Source organism: Pogona vitticeps, chromosome 1 (assembly GCF_051106095.1).
Source record: "Pogona vitticeps strain Pit_001003342236 chromosome 1, PviZW2.1, whole genome shotgun sequence".
Classification (NCBI taxonomy): Eukaryota; Metazoa; Chordata; class Lepidosauria; order Squamata; family Agamidae; genus Pogona; species Pogona vitticeps.
In genome coordinates this window covers 309,289,125-309,299,795 of record NC_135783.1, presented here as the reverse complement: position 1 = coordinate 309,299,795, position 10,671 = coordinate 309,289,125, and the positions used below count along the sequence as shown (strand labels likewise).

At 40.4% G+C, this 10,671-nt stretch overlaps 1 long non-coding RNA gene across 1 annotated transcript; it reads right to left on the bottom strand.

Annotated features, from left to right (window-relative positions):
• Positions 1 to 2,323: 2,323 nt before the first annotated feature.
• Positions 2,324 to 3,570, bottom strand: LOC144588697 (uncharacterized). The gene is made up of 2 exons (XR_013544370.1): positions 3,432 to 3,570; positions 2,324 to 2,473 (listed from the first exon to the last, which is right to left on the bottom strand). It is a non-coding gene; the product is annotated as an uncharacterized LOC144588697 (long non-coding RNA).
• Positions 3,571 to 10,671: the final 7,101 nt, after the last annotated feature.

Below are 10,671 nucleotides of genomic sequence, written 5' to 3'. Positions count from 1 at the left end.
TATCTGGAAGTTGAGTCATGGCAACTGGATGTCTTCCTTATTAGGTTGAAACATTTTGCTACTCATCCAAGTAGCTTCTTCAGTCTGAGAGAGTTGGTAGGAGACCCGATATATCCTCCACCTTGGTTTCACTTGCTCCTGGGAAGCTACTTAGATGAGTAGCAAAACGTTTCCATCTAATAAGAAAGAAGTCTGGTTGCCATGATTCAGCTTCCAGGTCCCCATAGGTTCATGGGCTACAATTCTCAGAAATCCTGGCCAGCAGAGCTAGTGGTTCTGGCTTCCATGAATTTTAGTCCAAGAATGTCTGGGGACCCTAGGTTGGGAACCACTGCTAGGGGCAAACATGGTAAAAATTAGGTCGATTTAGGCAAGCCACTATACCATTGTCCATGCCCATGCCCTTCAGCAGAGCTGGCCAAAGATGTCTTCTCATTTGAGGTAAAGGACAGAATGTCACCTCCTCCCATTCCATTTGTAGTACTGACCTTTTTATGTTGACTTTCTTTCAAGTGTAGTGAAGCAACAGTCTTCCCCACCACATGTTAAAGGTAGGGAGTCCATGGGGAGCAAGGCAAGCTATGTGGGCCATGCAGCCTATTGTCTGTCAGAAGGGAATAGCTCCTCCAACAGAAGAAGAAGGGCTGGAGGACTTGTGCTGCTATTGCTCTCCAACATCTCCTCCCAGAGGTATTTAATCTCACATTTCATAATGATACAGCTGGCCCTGCTCTTTATATAGCCCCAAAATAAGAGCTGTTATAACAGGGACAAATTATATTAAGCACAAGTACTCTTATGAGGTATATGAGTTTTACTTATATTGTAAAGTTATAGATGTACCCATGGAATAACAGAATATTTGAGAGCATCTCATAAAGCCTAATCATTGAGTAAATCCTCTGCTCAAATATCTATACACTGAATTTTGGAATTAATTTACTTTATTAGATAGAAAGAATTAAGATATAAATATGTAAAATATAATTGGAGTTGACTGGACTATTATTTTGTTTGAACTTTTTAATTTTACACTAAGGAAATGTATGCCAGGGTACCATTTAAAAGCAGTGTGGAATCAATGAAACGTGCTGTAAAACTGTGGCACTCTACTTGAGGACCAAAACAGACATTGGACCAAATCCTCTTGATTAGTTACCTGAAAGGTGTAACTTTTGGAAATGAATTGCCTCATGTTAAAAAATCTCCATAGACATTGGCTGAAATTCAGTAATGTAAAGTTACTCCATGTAAGCTTGATGTCAATTAAAAGCTTTCTATTTCCCTCCAAGGTTACTAAGCGCTGGGGCTAGTGGTGGCAGTTTTCATACATTTGAGACTCCCTGCCCTCCCACTGTCCCCAAAGGATTCCCCAGGACATAAGAGAGCCTAGCAACCTAGGGAGAAGAAAACTTAATTAACAAAATATGGCCATCACTGATGACATCACCAGGCTTAATTTTACATTACTAGATGTCAGCCATTATTGGTTGCATACCAAGTCACTTAATTTGGTATGCAACAGATAATGTCTATGGACCGCCAACTGTTATGCCTTTTGCAACAGGCTTACATCCAATGTCTGAAGAGTCATGCTTTTGCTGGCCTTTTTAATGTGACAGAAAAGCAGCCATGGAAGGTCCCAATCCAAGTTGTGAGGACACTTTCTTGCAACACCTTTAAAAGAAATGATAGTTCTGAAGAGATAGCTGCCTAGTGTAAACAGTTTGCTCTTAAGTATGCTCACTCTTAAGGGACGTGGTGGCGCTGCGGGCTAAACCGCAGAAGCCTTTGTGTGCTGCAGGGTCAGAAGACCAACAGTCGTAAGATCGAATCCACGCGATGGAGGTATCTCCCGTCACTTTGTCCCAGTTCTCGCCAACCTAGCAGTTCGAAAGCATGTAAATGCGAGTAGATAAATAGGTATCATCTCGATGGGAAGGTAAACAGCATTCCGAATCTAAGTCGCGCTGGCCACGTGACAAAGGAAACTGCCCTCGGACAAACGCTGGCTACACGGCTTGGAAACGGGGATGAGCACCGCCCCCTAGAGTCGAACATGACTGACAAAAATGTCAAAGGGAACCTTTACCTTTACCTATGCTCACTCTGGTCTTTCTCTAGTAGATGAACATTCATAAGTATATAGAGAAACACTCATAAACCATGCTAGCCCTGACTTTTGAGTATCTGACTGAGAAACAATTCCGAGTGGAAGTTTATGCAATTTGAAACAGTTAAAAAAAGTGGGCAGTCAACTTTTGTTGGTTAAACAAACATGTTTGAAGGTAGGCAGGAGATGCATTTCTGGGAACAAGTGATGAGGTCAGCCTCTAATGCCACTGGAAATGCTCCTTGAGTGCTTCAAGATCATGTGCAACAGAGATGACCCTGGAGCTGATTCGGCGCTGTTCACCCTTCATAAGACGCATCTCTCTGCGCATTGCCCGTAGTTCTCTCACGATGCCATCCTCTGCCAGGAACATGGATATAGTAAATTACAGTATTTTCATTACTGAATCAGTAATGTTATCAAATGTCTAACTGAAGAAAGTAGCAGAAAGAAGCAATCCATATCACTATCTCTATTCCACATTCCATTTGCAGGAATAAATGTCTACAAATGTAAACTGCCAAATAAGTGTTAAACTGGGTGATAATTTAAGCACATATTTTTAAGAGGTGTTCTGAAATGTAGTTTAAGAGGTGTCGTTAGAGATGTCTGTTTGATATGCATGTTTTTGCCTCATCTCTCTATCCTGAATTTAATGTGCTTCATTTCAACCATGTGGCCTGATCCGTCACTGAAAGATAAACATGGGCTAAATTGCAAGTATAATGTGCTGATCACATATTCTTGGTGAAATCCCATATGGGGCATAAAAATGGGTTAATAGTAGAAAGTATGCATTTCCTTTAGCATCTAGTTTGTCTGTAAGTGTAGGGAAGTAGTGCAACAATTAGTTTGTTCAACATGTGACATGCTACTTGTTGTTGTTGCTATGTGCCATCAAGTTGAAAATTATTTATAGCAATCCTGACAGGGATTTCAAGCTAAGTATGGTATTTAAGGAGAGTGGTTTTACCAGTTCCACTTCCCCTGTTAATTGAACCCTATTCTCCAGAGTCCTAGTCTGTCACTCTATCCACCGCACTGGGTACATAGATCAATTAGCAGTATATTATGTAACCACATTATATGCTTTGAATGAACATAAGTGAAAGGGAATAAGCTATCAATACTTGTTGTGAGATCCAGTGAAATCAATTGAAATCTGCCAAGGAAACTAGGAGTAGAATGTACAAGACCTTTTCCAGTGATATGTGATATTAGTATACAACTGGAGCCTAACAAAAGCTATCCAGAGTAAGAAGGGACAACTGGAGGACATGCCACTATATCTGATCAAAATATCCCAATTGGTACTCACGCTGATCAGTGATCTGGCCAAGAAGGCCAACAATCTGATGACAAGTTGCAAGTGTTGAACCTTGAATAGGTGGAGAAATAAGTATTGCTGGTTCTCCTCTTGCAGAACATTGGGCTCTCTGGTTGGCATGATTCTCACTTATAGGAACCTGGGGTAGCAGAGCAGAATCCAGGGCTCGGTATTCAATGGCTGAGTTTTGGCTATCAGAAAGAGGAGTAGCTTGTTGTTGTTCTGATGATGCTGTTCGTTCATTGTGGATAGTCAGGGACTGTTCAGTTAAACTGCTAGTGTTGCCACCCTCCTCCATTTGCTCAATGTAGACCCTTCATCCATACATCATCCTCTGTATCCTTTCAAGGAAGCAAAATGTGAAAAGTGGTGAAAGTCTCGTGATGTCCTTATAGACAAGAATTACATTAAGTTTAATTCTTATAGTGGTGACGAATCTGGCTTAAGTACTATATCATGCCATGTGTGCTGTGCATTGCTCCATGATAGTTACAATCTATTTTTTCCACTTGGCTATGTCATAAAACATGATAAATAATTTTGTATTGTCTGATAGGAGAAGGAGCAGGGTAAGGTATAAATAGATAAGGTCCGGGTTGGGGGAGACCAATGTATGGTAACTGTGTGAGGAGATCAAAATACATGATGATACAGGTCACATTTAATATGTTGTTCATGCATTTTGCACTACAACAAGTACGAAAGTATTAGAGGAGCTTGAAAAATACAGTAGTAAACTCTCCTAGCAGACTTCTGCTATGAAGTTATGGGACTCTCATTTATAATTTCTCTGCAATATTTTTTGCTTTTTAGTGGTCTGGTTTGATTTTTTAAGTGGTCTAATAAAGGCATCTCCTCTCCTGTATTTGTAAACTCTACCATTAGGCAACCTATTATATTAGCTTTAATGATAAGACACCTATTTACAAACACGAATAGAGGAGAGCTTTGCATTTCAAAAATAAATAAATCAAAATCTTTAAGAACAGTGTGTTCTTAAACCGGAAAGGAAATGGGTCTATTTCAGCAGCGTAGATACCAAAATTGGTTTAAACCATCAAAAATAAATTGATTTCCATTCAGTGCATGTGAACATGGCCACCAGTTTAAATACTGCATGAGTTAAACCTTAAAAGTCTGTACAGAAATTAATTCAAATTGCCAGTGTGACCACAGTTTGTTTTCTTCTTCCAGCTTTCTCCTTTTTCTATCTTCATTTTGGATTGTAAGCCTCAGGCCAAGTCAGGCTCTGTCCTGTGTTTTCTGTATCTTGATTTTTTGGGAACTCCTCTTGAAGGATTTTAAAATGAGATTAAAAATCCTTCAGCTGTATTTTTTAAAAATTGGATTGTGTTATGTACCCTCTCAAAAGATCTGGAATAGTTCTGTACAGGAAGTGTATGAAATCCAAAACTAGAATGTGATAGACTGCATATTAGTATGTCCAAGGTTTTTTTAAAAAAAGAGAGACTTGAAGAGATAGCTAATTTAAATCTTTTCCCCAATAAAATACATACTTCTAAACAGAGCTTGGAAGCTTTACTATTATGGGCATGTTGTCTGTCTGAGAGATCTAGGGAGCTGCTGTACCGTAGAGTTTTTTACACTGTTTTTTTAATAATGTAAGCCACCTTGAGTTGTTTTTTAGGAGAAAGACAGAGTAATATTAAAGAGAGAGAGAGAGAGAGAGAGGTTCCCAAGTGGCAGATGCATGCATGTTGTAAATGAGCAAGTAAAAAACCACATCCTTCAGGACAGAAATCATGTTTTTCACTTGGGACCATGTGTTCTTTATCTGTTGTGTACCAAGTCAATCCAAGTAAGTATCTCAGCACCAGAATGGGATCTCTATGTCTGACTTACCTGTGGATGTCCAGGATTGATCCTGCGATCTTTTGGATGCAAAACACATCCTCTATCACTGAGCTCAGACTCTTTTTAAATTACAAGATAACATACAGGGAACACCTATAAAACACTGTATCATGTCCTACTTACATTATTTTTACAGCAGTCACCATCACAACACATCCAGGGCTATTATTACTACCTTTCATGTGGTTTCACATGTTGGAATGATTGGCCCTTCAGGATTTGCACCTCCCCTCACTCTCAGCCATAGGGTGACAACCTGAGTCAAGCCACTCAGGCAGAACCAGGTGCATTGTGACATCAGCAGAATCTCCACCAATCACTTTCCTGTGGTTTGCCTGCAAGTCTGGAATCATTTACCTCGAGCTTTTACTCTTTGTGCTAAAACATGCACAGTCAAACTGAAAGTGCTGTTTGGCTTATTTTATTATTATTGTGATTTTTGTTGTTGTTGTTTAGTCGTTAAGTCGCGTCCGACTCTTGTGATACAACCCATTATTTATTAATTGTCAAGATTTCATAACACACTCTTCCTTCCAAAGACTCTCTGTGAAGCTTGGGCAAATTTAAAATAACAACAGCAATAAAAAGAAAAAGGATGAAAATTCAATGAACAGCCGAATCAGCACGAAAGCAGAATGAAAGGCCAAAAAAGTGAAATGATAGTTTCATGAGATATCAATAAATTGAGGCATTTAAAATAAGGCTGTGCATTCACACTTTGTGTAAGACAGAATAAAAAATGGAGATCACATAAAAGGCTTCTGAGGATTGAGGAATAATAAATATGATTCTCTATTAAATGACTATAGCTCTATAATCCCTCCTCATTCTTTTCCAATTTTTCCAGACAATCACTCACATTAAACTGATCCTCAAATTTTACAACAAAGAGCAATAACTGAAAATGGAATCATAAGACAGTCCTTTGAATCTTCCCGGGTATGTATACAGGTATGTGATATTCATTAATCTTACTAGCTAGACAGGCAGTAGGTTTAGTGAGCAATCCTTTGCATTCTGAGAGGCTGGCCACTAACCTGCTAAGTGGGATAACTCCCTGCAGAGGAAAAGGTGTGCCTGTACAAGTTGCCCCTTGACGGTGTTAGAAAGCTCTGCTACCATGATTGTGTGTTGGGAGCAACCAAGGATCACCAGAATCCTAACCTCCTTCCCTTTCCCCATTATGGTCACTAACAGAGATGGAACTGCTATAGCAGATTACCTCCCACTAAAGGGAATGGGAGTGAAGTTAAAACTGCCGACACTTATATCCTGGCTGCTCAATGGCGTCTGAGTTCGGGTTTAGCAATTGTTAGTCCATCATGGAGCTACACTATTATAGGGTGCAAGATTGCTCTGCTAATCCTTTAAGCCCATAATAGCTGGAACATCCAGGAGGAGAAGCATTGCCATCTATCCAAGGGGAACAGCTTCTGTACCTGCCCTTTTGGTCATATTCTGCCTGCTATTTCCTCTTCCTGTTTATGGAACCTTCAACTCAAGATATTTCAGGACCAGGCCCCTTCCTCTGCTGCCATAGGCCAGCTGCTCTGCGGCCAGGAATTGCCTTCTGCCCTACTTAGAACTACCTTTGGGGACTGGGGTATAAGTCAAGCTGCTGAGGGGGTGTGGTCACTGCCAGTGGTGACAATAACAAGAGGGGGGGTCACTCCTTTGTGGGAGGCACTTTTGGTGGTTACAAGGGTGAGGGCAAGTTTCCCTGCTGAACAGAGCTGAGGAGGAAGGATTACATTTATTGGGAAGATGTGTTTGGGAGTGGAAACATGGAGAGGAGTCCTAGAACCACTATTCAAGTAATAACGAGCAGGCGGATATACAGTTGGAAATTCCAACCTGGCCATTAACAGGGCAAGGAGAACAGGCCATTGGCTGACCTTCCCTACCACCAGGTACAAGTCTATATAGATATGCTTGATGACAACAAGGGTTGAACCTGTAATCTAAAATGCCAGGTTAGTTGTAGGAAAATTTTCAATCATCCAGGATTTGATTCCAGATAAACTCATGGACCTGGCTGGTATCATGGAGACCTGATTAAAAGATGATGGATGAGTCTGAGCTCTACTCACCACAGTTTTCTGTGGTGCAGCAGACCAGAGCAGAGCAACGCTGGAGAGTGAGGGGGTAGTACAGTCACAATATAGAAAAGTTCAATCTCACTAATCAAGTTTCTCCAAGATACAAGCTCATTTTTTAAAAATATATTTCTTAGAAGGTTCTAGGTATCTCTACTTCTGCTCAGGAAATACTGTGAGTTTGGCTGTACAGTCAACCCTTGACTTACGAACGACCCGAGTTACGAACATTTTGACTTACAAACCGCTCTCATAGGAAAATATTGACTTGACTTACGAACTTAGATTTGAGTTGCGAACTGAAAAAAAGTGTGGGAGTCAGGGAAAGCACAAAATTTGAACATTCAGTTAACCATTGGCCAGTGAAGAGGGTGTCTGGCCCCTTCCTCGCTCTTCCCAGCATTTAGAGAGTGTATTGGGAGACAGTCTTCAGACTGCCTGGTACTGCCTGATACTGCCTGGTATTGCCTAGACTGTATTTTTATTTTTGGCTATTTTTGGATTTTGGATTTTTGCTTTTTGACATTCTTTTTTTAAGCAGAGTGACTGCCTGTTCTGGGTGAGTACACTGTATGTTTTTACTTTGCTGTATGTACTGTACAGGGTTGGTGGGGGGGTAGGGCTAGGTGGCGGGGGTCTTGCAGTGTTTCAAAATATCTGTGCCTGTGGTTAAAATATTCTTCGAGTGCTTGTGCTGTTTGTTCAGGAAGGAAGGCATTTTTGTGCTAGAGGAATGGTTGCTGGATTGCTATGCCTTGCTGTGGGGGGGTTATGTTTCTGTACTCTTATGTGTCTTGCATTGTTTTAAAATGTCTGTGCCTGTGCTTAAAATGTAGATCCAGAGTCTTTTTGAGCTGGAGGAATGTTTGCTGGGTTCTGTGCCATGCTGGGGGGGGGGGGGTTTACTGCCCCTCAACCTAAGAACCAAAAACAGCCGGAACGGATTAATTGGTTTTCAATGCATTCCTATGGGAAATGCTGATTTGACTTACAAACTTCCTTCTGGAACGGATTAAGTTTGTAAGTCAAGGGTTGACTGTAGTTGAATTACCAATACAAATGACAAATCCTCAGAGAAGCCACCCATGGTGTCCTTAAGTAATTGATATGGTATCTTCTCATCCACTCAGGAGGAACATCTAAGCAGCAACTTAGAATAGAACATTGCAAAAAGGGGGGACAGTGAAGACTGTGGGAAATGCAAGGTTGCACAATCTCAAGTACAATATTTATGTTTTCAGGTAAGGAAGGAGCTTATCAAATTGGCTGAAGATTAAGTTACAAAAATTTCTCAGTGGTCTCAACCACATACCAAAAGGTGGCCTAGCAGGATATTACCTCAAACGTCTTCACAACATAGCTGCTGACCTAATAAGGAAAAAGGCTTCGAATACAGATGGGGAAAGATAGAGCAGAAGACATTTAATAATCTTAAGGACCACTTATGTTCCGCCCTGGGCTAACACCCTCTGGACTTCTCTCAACCACTTATCCTACAAAACAGACACTTCAGATAGAAACCTGGGAAGAGGTCAACAGTCTCAGAAAGAAAGACAGATTATGAGAAAGGGAAGAGATAAAAACAGGCTTCGGGGCAGGAAAAGAGAAGGAGATTGAGAGGGAGGTAGTAGCAGAATAGAGAGAAGAACAAACCAGCAGGGGAGCAGGAAGAGGAGATTTGATGGGATACCATAAACTATCTGGGAGAATAATCTTACCTAGAGGATAGAAAACCAACCGCTCACAGAGATTGAGAGTAGGTGACCAAGGAAACGTCTTGGACCAAGGAGCTGGTCCAGTTGAGAATGTCAAAGAGAGAAGATGGAAAGGCAGTGGAGTCAGTCATTGCAGATCAAAAACTGAATAAGAGCCAACAGTATGACATGGCTGCAAAAAAAATGGCAAATGCTAATTTAGGCTGCATTAAGAGAATTATAGTCTCCAACTCCGGTGAGGTACTAATCCCCCTGTTCAGCACCAATAAGGCCTCATCTAGTGTACTGTGTCCAGTTCTGGACGCTGCACTTTAAGAAGGAAGCCAACAAACGAGCAATTTCAGAGGAGGGCAACAAGGTGATCAGAGGACTGGAATCAAGCCCTATGAGGAAAGATTGAAAGAACTGGCGATGTTTAGCCTTGAAAAAAAAAGATTGGGAGGGAGAGATATGATAGCAATTTTCAAATACTTGAAAGGATAGTCATACAGAGGAGGGGCAGTATCTATTCTTGGTCATGCCAGAGAGCTGGACATGTAATAATGGGCTCAAGTTACAAGAAGCCAGATTTAGGCAGTATGACAATGAAACAAATTATCACAGGAGAGGGTGAGCACTACAGCACTGGAAGCATTCAAGAGAAAATTGGACAACCATCTGTCAGATCTGCTTTAATTTGGATTCCTCCATTGAGAAGGGGATTGGATTCAATGGCCTTACAGGCCCCTTCCAATTATATTATTCTGTGGTTATAATAAAACTATTCTTCGGTTCAACCATTAGAGGCTGCTACTTCTTATTTTGGAGTTCGAAATTTGAATGTTAAAGGACACTCAGTCCCTTGGTTTTCTATCCCTGCTAATACTTGTAAGAAAAAAAAAGAGAAAGGCATTGCAACTTCAGCTTTTAAGATGAGCATGTGCAACATCAGACAAAGAACTCCTTTTCTGGAGCTAACTGGGCTTTGAAGATAACCTTGCGGTACAGAACAGGTGGAAGGCAGCTAAAATCAATCCTATCAAATCTGTTTAAAACTCTAGCAATGAAAAATGGGTTCCTATCATTTTATCAGATAGCTTTTAATGGTTTCATATAAAATCAATGGAACCAAGGAACATTTTCTTTTTCATTTGCTCCTTCTATCTGGATGTCTTTACTGGGAATTGGAAAATAATTTTCACAGATACTTTCCATTAAGTGCACAGGGAAGAATATCAAGAGGAGCTGCATTATCTTTATGTGTGAGAACCTTTCTACAAACCATCTACCTATTTTATGGCCTTTGTATTTGGAGAAATTTATCCAAGGGGCAACAACGCAGTGCTGTGCATGTCTACTATGCTGCGATTGTTCCTACTATATTGTAGTTGATTTTGTTACCTATACCCTACTTTTGTATTAAGAATGCAATGCTAAATAATAATAAAAGTATTTAACACAATCTTTGGAAGCTAAAAATATAACCAGACCTTGAAAGGTAATTTTTAAAAGAAATTCATTCTCATTATTTATGTAACCCATTGTTTTTACTCATTAGAGCAATGA